Source organism: Dromiciops gliroides, chromosome 2, assembly GCF_019393635.1.
Source record: "Dromiciops gliroides isolate mDroGli1 chromosome 2, mDroGli1.pri, whole genome shotgun sequence".
Lineage (NCBI taxonomy): Eukaryota > Metazoa > Chordata > Mammalia > Microbiotheria > Microbiotheriidae > Dromiciops > Dromiciops gliroides.
The window spans coordinates 27,858,654-27,877,600 of record NC_057862.1 but is presented as its reverse complement, the minus strand read 5'-3'; positions in this window follow the sequence as shown (position 1 = coordinate 27,877,600).

Genomic DNA, 18,947 nt, shown 5'->3' with positions numbered 1-18,947 from the left:
GACGGATTCTGTTCACAAACCCATTAATAGATATGCTAGGATAAAAATAAAGAAGTGTGCAGAGAGAAAGATGAATATAATTAGAAGTACAATATGCTAATAAACAAAATATGATTATGTAGTAGTGCTTCAGAGTAATTGATAAGTCCTATAACAAATGAAGGATGATTTAGAAATGACAAAAAATGTATATAAAACTAAAGAGAACAAAAACAGATCCATTACTTGTTAAGATTAAAGTAAAATTTGAGAGAAATATAAGCAGTTGGAAAGAAGCCAATCACAAATTAATGAATAATGAAAGAATAAAATTATTTTAAAAAGATAAACATACCATTTGCAGTGTGCAGATTCTTTCACTAAAGATGAGCAATTAACATGCATATGAATTAAAGTTGAAAGTAAATCAATTAAAATCACTCATAAAAAGGAAGAAATTAGCAGAATGAGTTAAAAATCAAAATATGACAATCTGTTGCCAGAGGAAAGTTATCTAAAAACAGAATGACAATTCAAATTTAAGGTTAACAGCTAAAATGTGATATCTTGGGCAGCTAGGTAGCACAGTGGATAAAGCATAGGCCTTGGATTCAGGAGTACCTGAGTTCAAATCCGGCCTCAGACACTTACTAGCTGTGTGACCTTAGGCAAGTCACTTAACCCACATTGCCCCGCCAAAAAAAAAAAAAAAGTGATGTCTTACTCTTCAGCCCAATTAAAAAAAATAGAAATCAAGAATAAGATCACAGATAAGGAAAATGATAAAGAACCCAACATAGCAGACACACACATAAGAAACTATACTTGCAAATCCCATAAATGATAAAATATAATTATTATTTTAATTCATGAGTACGATAACAATTAAATAAAAGAACCCCTAACTAAAATGCCAAAAAAGGTTTTTTTTTTAAGAAATGCATTAATATTTTTTAATGCTACTCTGTTCCAAATTGACATGTATAACAGAAAGAAAAGCAAGGTAGACTCACGATTAGAAATTACAGATAATTGTCAAGTAAGATTTGAGAGACATAAAAAGTTATTTAATTTTAAAAAATGTGTATAATACAGCATTATCAGGGACAAAATCAGAATTTTAAAAATAAATTAATCAAAGGTTAGTGAACAAAATATAGCTGAATCAATGCATTTGTAACGGCAAGTGGAGGGAGAAGATAGCAGGTCATTTGAATTGGAATAGAGAAGTCATGAAATGGAGTATTATTATGTAAGTATGGGATGGGAATGCGAAATAATCACAGAAGACAAATGAAGTAGATGATTTCCTGTTGATCTTGATTTCACATTCCACATTTGCACAGTCCTAAGCATGGGCACTACAAGGTAGCCAGAGATAATTGGGGGAAAAGTTTGATCAAAGAAAGCATTGACCCTTGTAAATGATGCAAAGAGAAAACAAATCTCAGGCCATTGTTAAATGAAATCATCTTTGAAAATTTCAATGATACTCTCTATGTCTATTTTAATTTCATAATACATCAATCAGTCCTTTTAGACTGATATAAAATGAACCACACAATGTGAAATAATGTGAAAATCGCAATAAAACAGGTGCAAGCTTTTTTTAAGGGTATTCACGTTTTCATGTTCCCTTTGCAGAAATAAATCCTTTTGGGCATTAATATCAAACCTGGATCTAGTGTCTATCACTTCAAGGTGTCAGTACATATGGGATCTACTCTCTCACCATGGGACATATTGAGTAGTATCACTGCTTCCCAAATACTTTTGAGTAACCCAGAAATACACAGGAAAAAATGATATTATTTGCATTTAGAAGTTTTTGGAATGCATAGAGAATAGAAATGAAGTAGAATGCATAATAGACTAGAAAAAGTATTTGTTCAATAGTCAGAAGACTTGGGTTAACATGTTCACTGTGTTGCTGATGCCTGGATGATAATTTAACATCCTTGGACTATTTTTTTTCTCTGTAAAATGATGAGATTTGACTATAGAAACTAAAGTATAGCCACTTGATGGTATCAAAAGTTATTATCCTATTACCCTATATATTTATTTCTAAACACTAGAATAAAAGAAGGGGAAGTGGAGATGCAAAAATAGGTTAAATTTCATTGTAAAACTCTGTCTATATGAATATATTTATGTGTGTGTATAAAGATACAGAGATTAGCTGAAGGAAGGGGAGTCAATATTTCTGCTCAGTCATTAATTTCAATCATAATCCTAAAGCATAGAGAATGACTTGATTGTTTTCCCAGTGAAGATCAAACTGAATTACGCAAAAGCTCCCTTGTCTATATTGCCAAGGGAATTTTCAATTCTATAAGCATGTTTCTCTAAATTTTCAATGGTATAGTGGAATAACAGAAGAAAGCCAAGTATGCAGTCAGTTGTACTTGCAGTTTCTTTCCAACATCTTGTTTCCTTTGGTGCTTTGGATTCATCTGTCCCCTTCTACCATACTAGAGGGTACGTTTTCCAGTATGGAAAGAGTCTACTATGAAAAGGACATTCTGGCAAAACTTGGGATGCATTCTTTATACTGCCATTGATCTGAGTGCCATTATGCTCCAAGGTCCAGATAAAACAACTTTGAATGATTGTAAAGCTGATGTGATAGACTGTATATTCAATAGTTCTAGCCTTCCCTGGATCGTTCTCTTTTCTACACAAAATGTCTTTAAAAGCCTGTCATTTTGTAAAAGGAGAGGAAATCAGTGAAAGTTGCTAAGAAATTTTTAGAAGTGAGTCTTGCTTATCATCCATTTCTGAGGGAATTAGCCATGGCAAGGTAACATGGGATTTTTTGAGGTAAACACTGTGCATGTCATTATGCCTATTCAATGATAACTAAAATAACTTTTTCCCCTAAATCTTATTTTCATGCTCCCTTTATCACTCTCTTCCTTTAATGTCATTAAAATCTCTGTTTAATTCATGATCACCTTTTAGCTTCATGTTTTTATTTTTTTAAATTTGTTTAAGGTTATATATATATATACTGGAGAAATCTGCATTGAAGGGATTCTTAGGGTGTAAGAAACCATTTCTTCATGTGCTTCTTCCAGATCCTAGACATGACTGCTTTGAATAAGCATTGTAGCTGGGATCCAGACCTAACACTTCAGCCATTTTCTTTTCACATCTAAACATAGATAGGTTTTCCTCAACTTTCTCTAAGTTTATGATAATTCATTCTTTCTTTTTCTGACATGGCTTTATCTCTGTTTCTCATACAGGGCACTCATGTCTCACCTATCCGCCTTCAAACTTGCTGACACACCATGCCTAGCATACCTTCGCACTTCATCCTCATATCAGATGGTAACCTTCTTCCTTTAAGATGTAGTTTAAGCTTTATCTTTAGCATGAAACCATTCCTGATGTCCCCAATGCTAGTGCCCTCCTTACCAAGTTATTTTGTATTTTTTACTTTGCATAAATTATATGTATTTATGCAAATAAAATTGACATATACATACATAAGAATATATACATACACATGTTATAAATATAAGCATATACATAATTTGTATGTGTTTATGCATTTGTATATATACATGCACACATCCTTTAATACACATACTATATATCTAAATACTTCTGTATATGTTGTAGTTATTGTTTATCCTTCATGTTATAAGGAGAGCAAAATGACATCACATTGTCAGGGGCAATGTAAACTGTGTCCAGCTGTGGCTGAGTATACCAATAGAAGATGTGAAAGCTCTACCACAAGATTAGGCACAAAATGTCTTTATGACCATTTGGGAAGTAGATATCTTTAAATTCACATAGCTCACATTTCTTTTGATGTACCGCAATTCTGCTTTCCTCATAAAGCACAGAACCTTCTTTAATGCAGGCACATCATGCTGTATGATGCTTTGCCATGTCTCAAAATTGCTACCTAAGTTCTGCTGAAAGACCTTAATAGTGTACTTATATCACTTCTTCTGACTGCCATGTGAGCATTGCCTTGTGATAATTCTCTGTATCAGCAAATTTCCCAGTACACAATAGGTATTTAATAGTTACTTGTTAATTGATTGTTCTTTAAAGTATTTTAAAAATTGTCATACGATCATATGTACAGATTTTAGCAGGCATATAGTATAACCCTTTCATTTAATTTTTAATAATAAATATTTTTATTTAATGTTTTGAGCTCCAAATTCTATCCCTCCTTTCCTTCTTCCCCTTCCAGATGCAGTAAGCAATCAAATATAAGTCATACATGTGCAAGAACATAAACCATTATCAGAGATATTTTGTACAAGAAAATTCAAATAAAAATGAAATAAATTAAGTGAAAAAACATTCTTCTGTCTGTATTCAGTAATACCAATTCTTTCTTTCAAGGTGGATAGTATATTTCATCATTAGTCCTTTGGGATTGTCTTGGATCATTGTTTTGCTGAGAATCATTGTCATTCACAGTTCTTCATCAAACATCATTGCCATCACCATGCATATATTCTTCTGGTTCTGCCCACTTCACTAAATATCAGTTCATATGAGTATTTCCAGGTCTTTCTGAAATCATCCTGCTAGTCATTTCTTATCATGCAATAATATTCCATCACCATCATATATCATAAATTGTTCAGCCATTCCCCAATAGATGGACATTACTTTGATTTCCAATTCTTAGTCACCACCAAAAAAAAAGATGCTATAAATATTCTTGTATAGATAAGTCTTGTCTCTTTTTGGGATATCTTTGGATATAAACCTAGCAGTTGTAGTGCTGGATCAAAGTGTATGGATAGTTTTATAGGCCTTTGGGTACAGTTCCAAATTCCTCTCCAGAACTGTTGGATCCATTCACAACTCCACCAATGGTGGATTAGCATTCCAGTTTTCCTACATCCTTGAACATTCAACAGTTTCTATCTTGCTTTCTTTCTTTTCTTTCTTTTTTTTCTTTCTTTCAGTTATATTAACCACTCTTTTGGAATGAGGTGGTACCTTGGAGTTGCTTTAATTTGTATTTATCTCATCAATAGTGATTTACAGCATTTTTCATATGATTATAGCTTTAGTTTCTTTGTCTGAAAACTGCCTGTTCCTTCAATCATTCATAAGTTGTGGAATGATGTCATTTTTTATATAAATTTGACTCAGTTCTGTACAATATTTGAGAGATGAGGTCATTAGGAGTGATACTTGTTACCAAAATCCTTTCCCAGTTTTCTTTTTTCTTTATACTCTGGGTTACATTGGGTTTGTTTGTGCACAATTAAAAAAAATTTGCATAACTAAAATTATCTATTTTACATTTTTTTTTGGCTTTCTACATCTTTGGTTCTAAATTCTTCCCCTGCTCATAAATCTGACAGATAAACTATTCCATGCTCCCTTAATTTGTTTATGATATCACCCTTTAATGTAAATCATGGGCCCATTTTTACCTTATTTTGGTATGCGGTATGAGATGTTGATCTATACCTAGTTTCCACCATACTGTTTTTTAGTTTCCCCTGCAATTTTTGTCCAATAATGAGTTTTTGTTCCAAAAGCTTGGGTCTTTGGGCTTATCATATACTAGATTATTATATTTAATCCAAACCTATAGTATAATTCATACCTATTCCATTCTACTGATCCATCTCTCTATTTCTCAGCCAATACCAGATTATTTTGATAATTATCACTTTGTAATACAGTTTGAGATCTGGTATGGCTAGATCACTTTCTTTTACATTTCTTTGCATTAATTCCCTTCACCACCCTTTTCCTTTGGTATTTTTCTCTTTCAAGCCTTCAATAGTATTTCTTTTTTCTCTCTAACTCTTTGTCTGTGTGTGTGTGTGTCTCTCTCCTCACCACCTTCCCTTTACCAACCCCACACTGGCTTCTTCCCCTATTCTGTATAGATTACTTACAAACATGTGTTGGTCTCACATCCTAAAAACAACACCTTACCATTTTACCTCTGTAAAGAATTAATTGTTATTTGAGGTTTGTATGACCCCATCTTTTGGCTAGAATTAAAAAAAAAAAACTCTTGTGTAGGCACTGGCCTGGGGCTCTGCAAACTGCACGTTGCTCCACCCACTGGTTGTAGCCATTTCCATGGAGCTGGCACCTCACATCATCACCACTTGCTGATGCCTACATGGGCCTGCAAAATTATAATGATCGGAAGCCTAGTGAGGGCAGTAATGTGACTGTCAGAGTGGCCATCCAATTGGCTGGGGGCTATGTGCGGTCAGCCTGGGGTCTGCTGGGAAGAAGGGAGGTTTTCTGCCATTCTAGCTTGAAGCTGGAAGGCAACGGGATGCTGCTATGTGTTCTCAGCTGATTCCTGGGTGGTGGTGTTGTTCAGGTTGTATAATTTCCCTTTTTCCCATTTTATTTCCTTTACCTTAAGCCTACTGATCCTGTTTGTGTCTTTTTAAGTTAGTTCTTGTTAAATAAATCCTGCTCTGTTTTGAGGGAGATTGCCAGTCTCCTTCCTTGACCCAATATTGCGGCCAGCCACCTGGCTAATACTCCACAATTAAAAATTGGTCCCTACATCTCTTATGCTATCATCTCCTTGAGTAATTGTGCCCTCTCTCTCTTCCCTTTCACAACCAAAGTTCTTCTACAACTCTTTCCAATAAATGATGCCTCTTCCCTAATTCCACTCACTTTTCATCTCCTGGTTCTGAAGTTACACGGCCAAGTCAAACTGTTCTCTCCAATCAATTAGGTCTTAAACTTTAAACCATTTATTCCTTTCTCAGACCTTTTATCTAATTAATTTCTCTTTGCAGCTTTTAATACAGTTGACCACCTCTCTGCTTCTGGACTGAGCTGTCCATGGTATAGCTCTCATATGGTTCTCATGTTGGGATGAGACTTTCTCAGAGCAGTTTGCTGGATAATCACACTTGGTCTGTGCCACAACTGTACATGTCTTCTTACACTCTGGCCTTTGCTCTCTTTTCTCATCTCACTATATTATCTCTCCTGGGAACATTATCATATTTCCTAAGTTTAATTATTATCTCCATGAAAACGGCTCTCAGATCATTATAACCTAATATTATTTCTCCTAATTTATGATCCTACTCTATTAATTACTAATTGAATATACCATAGGCACCTACAACTTCAGTGGCTCAAAGAAGGATTCATTTTTTTCAAGATGTGTCTCTTTTCCAAATTTCTGGATTCTTCTTGATGTTACCACTATGTCAGCAAGGAATCATAAGCCTGGAAACACCCTCTTCTCTTCTCCTTTCTACACCTACCAAATGCAACCCATTGTTAAATCTTGATCCTTCTTACTTCACAAGCTCAGTGAGATTTAATGGAAAGAGAATTAACTCTTTATTTAGATCATTTGTTTTCAAATCTGCATTCTAATGGTTATATTCCATGTGACCTTTTGTAATTTACATAACATCTCTGGGCCTCAGTTTCCTCTTCTAGAAAATGGGAGTGGTGTTGGAATAGAGGACATTTGAGGTAATTTCTAGCTTTCAATCTATGATTATTTGTTTTTTCATGCCCATTTCCAACTTATCAATTATATAGTCATGCCTTGAATTCCAGCTTTCAATACATTTCACTGGGACAACTGTAATGCCCTACTTTTTTGTCTGTCCCCCTCAAGTATCTTCTCCTTTCCAAATCTGCCCTCCACACAGATACCAAATTGATGTTCTTTTTTTTAATTTTTTTTTTTTTTAGTGAGGCAATTGGGGTCAAGTGACTTGCCCAGGGCCACACAGCTAGTAAGTGTTAAGTTTCTGAGGCTGGATTTGAACTCAGGTACTCCCGACTCCAAGGCCAGTGCTCTATCCACTGCGACACCTAGCTGCCCCCCGCCACCTAGATGCCCCCCCAAAATTTGCACAACTTTGGCATGTCATTTCCCTGCTTAAGATGCTCCCTTGCCTCTTTATTACTGATTCCAAGGTTAAAATGTATGGTGCTATATTTGACATCTGAATCCCTTCATAAACCTATTCTAACCTATTTTGGAAGTCTTATTTCCCATTACTCCATACAGAACAATGTACATTGCAGCCAAGCTGATTTATTTGTTGTTTCAATAATTTGACATTCCATCTCCTACTCTCCCAGTAATTGCAATGCAGTCTCCTCTCGCCTCATCTTTTTTTCAATACTCACCTCAGGTTCTGCCTCTTGTGAACAGCTTTCCCAAATCCTCCTAATGATTAGTTTTTCCTCCATATACATCAAGTTATTATGTGTAGACTATAAGATTCTTGGGAGCTGAACCTGTTTCACACAGTACAGTGATTTTTTTTCACAGTAGATATTCAATAAATGCATGATAGATCATATTACAAAAGACAATTCCTATAAGTATCATAAGTTCCTTGACTGATGGCATTTAATGCATTCAGTATTCTCATACCAAAAATATTCTTTTTAAGTCCTTCTATAAACATACCAAGTTATCAGTAATCACATGGGGTAATGCAAGGTAAGGTTTTAATGCTTCAAACACATTTTAATCTCTACACTTCATTTGTTCCACAAATTAGTTTACCATAAATCTATTGTCAGTAACAAATTATGTATACCTATTTCATTAAAAAGTGATTTATTTTATTGCTTTTTTGCATTTAGGGATCTTTCTGCTTTTTTACATTTCCAAATAAGCATATATGTCTTGTCATTCCATTAAAAATTGAGAAAATCATAAAAAGCTCAATCATCATCAAAGGGGCAAGTTTGACAGATTTCATGATGTCAAAGATCATGAATACTGCCTGCTGCCTACTAAGTTTTCTTTTCTTTAAGTAAAATCTGAAAAAGAAAATAAAAAAAAAATAATTGTATTCCAACAGGCATCTTCAAATCCATCCATGATGCTTTTATAGAATCTAGCAGTAATAGAAATTAATTTAAATGAAACTGTCAGTTTTGGAGAAGGAAGAGAGCAACAATATGTTTATATCTTCACCCTGAATATAAATATAATTTGAAATATGAATATAAATCAGTTGAATTAAATTAATCTGTGAGGGATTTTTTTCTTCTCTATAACAAATCTAACAGGCAGTTCCACAAATAATTGCAAAAAAAACAATCAATACATATTATTGGGTTATTTTTTTTTAGAAGAATGGAGTCAAAGGAATATCTTTGTTCATTTTTTCCATTGTCAAGAGGATATTGAAGATTTATCCAGAAGGTTTTCTTGAATGACAGTGTGAATACTGTGGAAGGTATTTACATTCTCTTGATTTGGGGGGCATATTGAAATTTGGAGGAAGTATTGAAGAAGCTTAGATATGGCATCAGAAGTTTTGTGCTTCATTTCTAGTTTGACCATTTACTATACACTCTCAGACCCACTGTTCTTTCTGTAAAGTTGGCTTGAAGAGAGAGTGGTGCTAAGATGGTGGCAGAGTAGGAACTCCTGAAGTCAAGTTCTGCTCCACAAATCCCCCTTAAACTGGTATAGAAAATGCACCAAACAGAATTTTGATGGGAAAATCAGAGTGAGTCATTTATCTAGCCTAGTTTGTCAGAATGAGATAGAAAAATATGTCTTATGATCCTGAGGATACATCTGGGCTAGAAGCACACCAAATCAAGCACTCCAAGACCCATGGAGAGTCTCTACATCAGAGTAAAAGCAGACATCAAATCCATACTGTGGTTCCATCAAGCTCATATCAGAAATGGCAAAAAGAACATATGAGAATTGCCAATTTTATCCCCCACTCCCAATTCCTGGGTCACTAGCTTGTGCATAGGGATGATATTCCAGGATAGGGAGGCACAGATTGGGTTAGAAAGAAAAGAAGACATTCATATCAGAAGAGGCACTTTGATTCACACTCCAGACTCATAACAGGATCTTATATTCAACTTCTAGCCCAAAGTTCAGAAAAATAATCAGGGTGCAAATCCCAGGTCAAAGGAAAATCTATAATTCTACCACTCTGGACCAAGAGAGCTTTCCATCTGGCTTATAGAGATCTTATCTTGTGTAGTCCCAAACTCAAGCCAGGAACTTGCAGTATTCAGAACAGACTGAATTCTACATTGTCACCTTAGCTTATGGGAACCTACCATTTTTTTTTTTTGCTTGGAACTCTTTAAAGTACAATCTCCACTGTGCATTCAAAAGCCTGATATTTCTTCCTTCTTTCTCATGAACTTAGAGATGGTATAGTAACTTCTTTCCATAATTCCCATTGTCAATTTCTGGATTGGGTCTAGAATATGAATTTCCTTAATCACTTTGTGTGTATCTTCCTACATCATTGTATCATACAGCCATTTTTTCTTCCTACATAATACTTGCTTCTCCCTATAATGGCTGTCAGAATATGTACATGAAATGTTTTCTTTCTTCCCTTAATTATCCATTTATAATCATATTAAACAGTTCCACACAGTTCCAATAGGAAAAAAAATCATCCTTTCTCCCGTCATTTGCACTTCATTCCAAATTAAGAACATGTCATTCTTATATCTTAGGTCCTGCTCCTTACTTCAAAGTAACATTTTATGACACTACCTTGATATTTTACATCTTTTGCTTCACATACTTTTACATCTTTTACATCCCCTTCACTTTAAAATACATCTTGCTCTTTCCTCAATATGAGCATCCCTTGAAGAGAAAGAGAGCAGTTCTTACAGAATATATTTTTTCCTCCACATATATTTCCTCTATCCCTGAAAATAATGAGGTAATGCATTTTCTCACCTTTTCTTCAAAGCCGAGCTTGGCATTACACTGTCTTTTAACATCTCTTTTCACTTCTCATAACTTCTTCCTCCACCCCTTAGGAAGTTCTTATAATCACTGCTCAGTAATGATTGAAATATCACTGAATTCCAAAAGTCTTGAATTTCTTGCCAAGGACTTCTGAGTTCCTAGAGCTGCTTTCAAGATTTCCCAAATGATTCACCCAGAGCACATATTGACCATCTAGTAAAAAAAAGGCTCACATTTCTCTCTCTGGAATATCCCACATACAGATGTTCTAATAATAGTTTATGTCAAGGTGGTCCATGTTAGGTTCATCCAGATTCACCTTGGGTAGTTCAAAATCAAATTAGAAACCATCAGCTTGTACTGTTTCTGGTGACGAACAATATTACATACCTTCCACTCTCTGAGAACCCATGGACTTTCACTATCATTCAGCAACATTCAAGAAACTGCTGCTGCCTCAGAAGATAAAGGGGGAGAGATTAAACTTAATTACAGGACTCCAGTGCTTATGTCATTTTTTCTTATTCCCTCCTTTCTCTGTGTTATATTCTACTATGTTTATGTCTTCTGACACAAGTCTGGGCTTTTCTCTGATGCTTTAAAATTATTTTCCTCCTGAAGTACTTTATTCCTGGAGGAACACATCATCGTCCCTGATTAACCACTAAAGAGTGAAATATCCCTTCAACCCTTTCACTTTCCATTCCACCTAGGAAACCAACCTCCACTTTGTGCATCTATTTTTAGTCCTCTGAACTAGAATATAGCACATGCAATCCCTGTACATTACTAAAATATTAGCCTTTCCCTCTATAGTTGCTAAAATGGAGATACTTTATTTTCCCATTCTCTTCCTGTTGATTGTCACCATTAATTGCCATAGCAGATGCCTGTTTATAGCAATTATTCCTAGTACTACATATTGTCATTGTTAGGCTTTGTAATAAACATCTTAATTTATTTTTTGGTTACCATCTTTTAACTTCATAAGGGGAGAGAGCTTCCAGGAGAAGAAGAAAAACTCTCTCAATGAAGATTGGTTCCTCCTCTACAATGTGTTGTCTTTGAGTTATTTATTATTGGTTTTGGCTGCTGGTTAGCATAGTGTATAGTGCTGAGGTTAGAATCAAGAAGTACCGAGTTTAAATCCTGCCTCAGACACTTACTTACTTATTGTGTGGCCCTGGATGTCACACTTAATTTATCTAGGTCCAAATTTAGTCACCTTTAAAACTGATAAAATAATAGCACCCACTTCCCTTGATTATTGAGGATCAAAACAGATAATATTTGTAAAATTCTTTGCACATCTTAAAGAATTAAATAAATTATAGTTGTTGTCATCATTATTATCTTTGAGGGTTTTGTTGTTATTGAGTCTTTTCAGTTGTGTCCAATTCTTTGTGTCCCATTTAGGGTTTTCTTGGCAGATACTGGAATAGTTTCCATGTCTTTCTCCAGCTCATCTGACAGATGAGGAATTGAAGCAAACAGGGTTAAGTGACTTGTTCAGGGTCACACAGCTAGTAGATATCTGAGGCTGGATTTGAACTTAGGAAATTGAATCTTCCTGATTTCCAAGCCAGTGTTCTATACCCTGTACCAGCTAGCTGCCCAACTTGGAAGGTAGATCGCACTAAAAGGTTATGAGACTTACGGGGACTTGCACAGGGTGACCAAGCCAGCAGAAGTAGAAACATGTCCCAGGTCTTACTTCCTAAGATTATTCTTTTACTCTTCCACATGCACACAGAGACACACACAAGAACACACATGCACATATGTACTTGTGCAAACACACACTCAAGCATACAAACATATGTATAAGGAATGAGAACTTGACTTGTGATTTCATTGGCAGGGGGACTTCATGTATAAGGAAACTTTTCTTACCAATTTAGATCAGTGCATGTTTTGAAACTTATAGCTTTAGTGTTTTAGCAGTGGCATTGAAAGATTAAATGGCCATCCCAGGCATGCAAAAATTTTGTGTATATTTGAGACAGGGGATGATATACAATGATGTATGTTTTTCTCAGAATGACTATCACAGAGCTTAAATCCTAGGGTATTGCCAGGGGTACATGTAGATTAAGTGGGGGCCTAATGTTATACAACTCTTATGTGTGAGACAGGATTTGAACACATCATCTCGACCGACTCAATTGATCATATCATCATGACTCAAATATATTCAATGCATTATTATTGCCTCTATAATAAAAGGAAAAATATACATTCTGCCACTTTAAGACCACCATGAATTTGTTCCCATTTTTTCTGTCTTGTCAATATCTCCTACTACTCTCTATCCTGGTTAAATTTCCATTTCAGTTATTTCACCTACATAATATCTGTTCCACTTCCCATATTTACACAAATGGTTCCTCAAGTTTGTATGTGCTCCTCCTTATCACATCTATATTATAGAGTCTTAAACTTTTCTGAAAACACAAGTCAGGTACCAGCTATTACATTACCCAACCTACTAACCCACACAGTTCCAAGTATACAGTACTCTTCCTCTTGAACTTTTTACTTTGTAAGTAGTACTTTCTATTTATTTGTGTATGCACATACATATGACAATATATACATATATTTTCCACAAACATACATATATGCAATATATAGCATATGTACAGGTACATGCATGCATGCATATATACTTGAGAGTTGGAATAACACACCCTGCTGGGAGGAACATTTTGTGAGATTTGGCCTGAGGACATGCCATGTGGCCTTGGCATCAGGAAGTGACATTTGCTCATGGGTACTGTCAATCAAAGCTACCAGCCAATTAGCTTGGAGCTGTGTGTATGTGGACAGCCCTGTTTCCACTTTTGACAGAGGCTTTTGGGATGAAGAAGGGGTGAGAGGTTTTCTTTTTGCCCGGGACCTTGGCTTGGCTGGAGCAGAGATGCTGGCTCCCTTAGATAGAAAGATGAAGGAACGTTGGCCTCTTTCTCTCTCCTCACCAAATTCTTATGCTCCTTAATAAATATTTAAAAGTCTAAACTCTTGCTAAAGCTTATAATTTATGGTGACCACTCATTAGACTTTTAGACAGTGTAGCTAGAATTTTAGCCCATTACAGATAGCAACCTTAAAATACATATATGTATATATGTATGTATATGTGTATAGAAAGAGAGAGAGAAAGAGAGAGAGAGAGAGAGAGAGAGAGAGAGAGAGAGAGAGAGAATGAGAATGAGAGAGAGAGAACTTTTCTAAGCAAAATGTAAGTTCTTTGAGGTATGAGTAAATTTCCAGTGCCTAGAAGAATACCTTCACATTCACATTGTGTTTGTTGATTATATTGTTGAATGGAATTTAATCATCTCTTGGAAATGTTGTATCTATTGGGGCACAATAATAGGGTCAAAGAAGGGACTTTTTCCAAGTATGTGCTTGAGCTAACATGAGTAAGTATCTCTAATATAGATATCAATGTTATATAAGTACCTATAACATAGATAGCAAGTTACAGAGAATATTCTGAGATGAATAAACAAATGCAAAATGTTTACAATAGTAAGAAAATCAGTACATATGTGAGTGTGATTTTCCCCATCCCTTAGACAGAAGTGATTTAACAGTAGTACTAAATAGTTTATAGACTACAAATTTGATATTATTTATTAACTTAAGAAAATGATAATTAAGTAAGACAGATATTGAAAGGAACTAATGCAAACACTAACTTGTCTACTCTTAAAGCTTAACCAAAGATTCAATTATCTTATTTCCAATTGTAGTTAGGTATAACTAACAAACAGCTTAAAGGCCAGATCCCTAAAATAATAACTTCTGAGCTACAAGGGGCCGATCAGAGCCAGTGAGCAATTGGAAAGCCAAGCTTAGCCAATGTGGTAGAAATTCTTGATATTAGGAAGCAACTCAGAGGAATAGAGGTAAGAGAGTCTGTGTCTGAGATAGCAGAGATGCAATCCAGTCAATGGCTCTTTATGTTATGAGCCTGTTACTTGGTAATAGGGTTATTTTTAGTAGGATATATAGAATGGTGAGTCACTATGCTAGTATCTGACTTATGCTTTATTTCTTCCTATTCTATGCTACTGTATATCAGCCACTTGAATTATGCTCAATTGTGGGAGGAGTCATTATATATGTATGTGTGTGTGTGTGTGTGTGTGTGTGTGTGTGTGTGTGTGTGTGTATGGATCTTAAGACTCGGGGTCTTTAGGTCCTAGACTTGAGACCAGCTTTATATTGAGACAGGATCCTTCTCCAAATAAACCTATTTTATTTTGCCTTGGGGATTTTTTTCTTCATCTAACACAGTGACTTTGAAGATTTTGCAACACATAACAATTTTATGCTACAAGAAAAGACAAAGTAGGCTAAATAACAACACTGGCTAGACTGTATGCAGCCATATTTAAACAGTGTCTTGTGACTATGGTTAAAATTTTAGTCATTAATGGCAGAGTGAATAGTCCTGATATATTTTCTACATATACACTAATTCTTTGGCTTAGCTCTTAACCATATTTTTCAACCTGGTTTGTTGCACACTGTAAGGAGTAGATGAAATTATGTTGAATGAATGAAAAGAGAGGTTTTGCATCAAGATTTGGATACTAGGAAATTATAGAGAATATGTTTCTAATGTTATTTTGAGTAGAGCAAGTTGTAGTTGTCTGCGTTCATATTTAGTTGACTCTATTTATAGATGAAACCATGTAAATCAATATGGCTTTGAACTGGTTTCTTTTAAATAAAACCCTTTCTGTCTGTCTGGGTGCATGTTGCCTCATTTTGGTTTTATTCTGAACTTTATACCTTTGTGCAAAGGTCATCCTTTTTAAAAAGAATCAATTCATTTTTGTCTTACTTTAGAGGACCTGCTCAAGTAGGGACATCTGTACTCTTGATTTTAGAACTGAATAAAGCTTCTGAGTTTATCTCATCTATTTTCACATTTGAGGAATTGAAGAAAATGCCAACCACAGAGTTTATAACTTTTCCAAAGTCACTGAACAAGATTAAGGGCAGGTCCAGGATGAAAATTTCAGTGTCTAGACTCTTGGTCAAATGTTCTTCACACCACATATATGTACGTGAGTATTGAGCTAATTATCTGGGTAATTTATTGCTGGCAAGAGAAAATACTTGCTTTTGAAATAACATTTTAATCAAAGATTTCTAATTTTTCCTTTAATCACCTTATTGATTTGCACAAATATCTTTTGATATGGATTCAGAGGGTCAGCACTAACCTAGTCAAGATTCTAAAGAGATTGCACAATGGCCTTTTCCACAAGAGCCATTCCTAAGATATCATATTTGAATATTGTCATCCAGTCATTTTCAGGAATGTCTGACTTTTCATGACCCTGGGCAAGTCACTTAACCCTGTTTGCCTCACTTTCCTTATCTGTAAAATGATTTGAAGCAGGAAATGTAAAACTACTACAGTATTTTTGCCAAGAAAACCCCAAATGGTAACACAAAGAACCAGAAATGACTGAATAAAATCAACAAAAAGCACAACATTTGTCAATGCTCTGAATGATTTTAATACATTTTCCTTGTCATGAATATGGTCATTATATAAATTGCCTTCCAAATCCTGCTCCCTTCCTTCTGCATCATTTGATTAAAGTTATCCCAAGTTTCTCTTAATTCTTTTTCATTGTTCCTTTTTAGCACAAGGAAAATCATTTTCATTTCTATGCCCTAAGGTTTCATTTGAACTCAGGTCCTCCTGAATCCAGGTCCAGTGCTCTATCCACTGTGCCACCTAGCTGCTGCAATTGCTTGTTTACTAATATAAAAGCATCATTATAAATGTGTGTATACACAAACATAATCTATGTCTATAGATAGATAGATATAGATATATAGATATGTAAATATGTATACATACACATGTAGATATACATGCTTTTCATCTGAAAACATTGAAGGAAAATGACATGAATGATGTAAGCCTTATAATCAATATTTTGCACAGTGCCTTAACTGTTTACATTTGAAATCCTAGATCCTAAGGGAAAAAAAAAAAGTTCAGAGAGAACTGCCCTGGCCTTTGTATAACTGGAAAATAAATGTCTTTTTTATCCTACCAAGACACCCTGCTTTTGTAGTTCAACTGCTTCCCAAGGTATAGGGCAGTTTTGGACGGGATCAATGCTTCAGGCCCTGCTGCATTGGCAACACTCAATACAAATTAATCACAATCATGTCAAAGAAAAGTCCAATCAATTTGAAATAAAAAGCAATTATATACACAAAGAAGATTGTAATATCAGTGAATCCAGAGCAGCAAGAAGTCATTTAGTCACTTACTGTGGTTGGAAAGTTTTCATACTAATAGTATATCTTCAGACTTTCTAAAGGAAGAATAATAATATCAAGCTTAGGCATATAAGGTGACTGTTTAGAGATTTTGAACAATTTTTTTTTAAAATTTCTCTCTCTCTCTCTCTCTCTCTTCTCTCATATCTCACATTCTCTCTCTCTCCACCCCCACCTTTCCTTTTGTCCACACACAGAGACATAGGTATAGTTGGAATATTACAGAATTAGAAATAAATTTTCTTCCTTGAAAACCTAAGTTCCTATCATATATAATAACAGATTGAAAATCTTTGTGAAAAGAAAATTAAAGAAAATTGGTTAGATTGTTAAAATTTCTAAATCATTAAAATGCCTAAAATTCTTCTTTTATTTTTCAAGTTGGATATTCATCAACATTATAGGCAAGATAAAACATGTAATATTGTTATTAATTTAATATTCAGATATTCAATAAACATGCACATATCTATGTAAAATATCCTCAAGTATGGTTGAGGTGAGATGGGGAGGAAAGGCATTGATTCACCTGATCTTTCTCCAAGACCTGTCCAAATCCATTAAATAATGTCATGAGATAATTCCTGGAGCATTAGAACCTACAAAAGGATGGGGTTGAAATAATTTTTCCAACTAAAGACAACTTAGAATATCAGTAGGAATGGTCTCTTGTACTGTGGTGAGAGTAGAGTACAATTCAGAGAAGGTCATGCCAGTTCAGACCAGGCAAAAGAAAACCAGGACTAGGCCTTGTGAAAAACTGAATCATCAGCAGCAATGACTGCTTCTGGAACTCTCAAGCCACAGATAGTAGAAGGTCCAAAAAACTGGTCAGAAAGATATTGTGCAAGACTCAGCTAGCACTGAGGCAGTACTCTGTTACTTTGGCCATACTCAGAGGTGGCAGGCTTAAGAGGCAGTCCCAGGATGAGGAGGACCATTAGAAGACCAGAGCTTGTGACCACAGTAGAGCTGGAAGTCACATCATAGCACCAGACCTGAAAAGTGGGCTTGTGGTTATTCTCAGCCCAGACCATAGGACAGAAGAAAAGTCAATGCAACTCTCCTTAAATCATAACACCTTGGAAGAAGTTAAAGTATCTCTGGACAAGTACCCTGATGCTTGGTACAGTATGCCCTCCATCCTGAAAGCAGAAACTTACTTTAGCAAAGAGTTAAAAGTCAAGAATTAGGCTGGGAAATGAGCAAAACACATAAAAAAATTCTCACCATAGAAAGTTTTTATGGCAAAAAGGAAAGAAGAAGATAACAAAGTCAAAGTTACTATATGCAAATCCTACAAGAAAAAAAATATGAATTGGTTTCTGGCCAAGGGCTAAAAAAAGGACTTTAAAAATAAAGTAAGAGAGGTAGAGGAAAGAAGGAAAGAGAAATGAGAGTGATGCAAGAAAATCATAAAAAAAAAGTCAACAGTTTGGTAAAAGAGACAAAAGAATACTGAAGAAAATAATACCTTAAAAAACAGACTAGGCCAAGTGGTAAAAGAGTCACAAAAAGTCAATGAGGAAAAAAATGCCTTGGAAAAGGAGTTTAAAAACTCAATGAAGAAAATAATGCCCTAACAATTAGGATTGAGCAAATGGAAACTGATAATTTAATGAAAAATCAAGAAATAATAAAACAAAATCAAAAGAATGAAAAAAATAGAAAGCAATGTGAAGTATCTCATTTGAAAAACAAATGACATAGAAAAAAGATACAGGAAAAATAAAAGTTATTGAACTACCTGAAAGTCATGATCAAAAAAAGAGCTTAGACCTCATATTTCAAGAAATTGTGAAGGAAAACTGCCCTGATATTCTTGAACCAGAGGGTAAAATAGAAATTGAAACAATCCACCAATCACCTCCTGAAGGAGATCCCAAAAGGAAAACTCCCAGGAACATTATAGGCAAACTCCAGAGCT